Genomic DNA, 311 nt, shown 5'->3' with positions numbered 1-311 from the left:
AAAAAAAATAAATAAATAGGATCTCATAAGGATTTATTTTTGGTAGATCCTACTTTAAATTGGAATCGTAGGTGGACTAGGATTGGTTTCCATATAACACTCTATATTCAATAATCATATTGAATTAGAGTAGGATTCAGCCAAATCCCTCTCTATATATACATGCATATGCATGTACGGCTTGGTGAGGCGTGTGGATAAATTAATTAGCATTCACGGTCCGGCTAATTAATACACGGTGTCTCCTGTGGCCATACGGGCGGAAGAGGCTGAGGAAGAGGCTTAATTAATTAGCCATAGTGGACCGTACG

This window comes from Ananas comosus, linkage group 11 (genome assembly GCF_001540865.1).
Source record: "Ananas comosus cultivar F153 linkage group 11, ASM154086v1, whole genome shotgun sequence".
NCBI lineage: Eukaryota > Viridiplantae > Streptophyta > Magnoliopsida > Poales > Bromeliaceae > Ananas > Ananas comosus.
The sequence above is the reverse complement of the archived record's forward strand: the minus strand, read 5'-3'. Positions refer to the sequence as shown.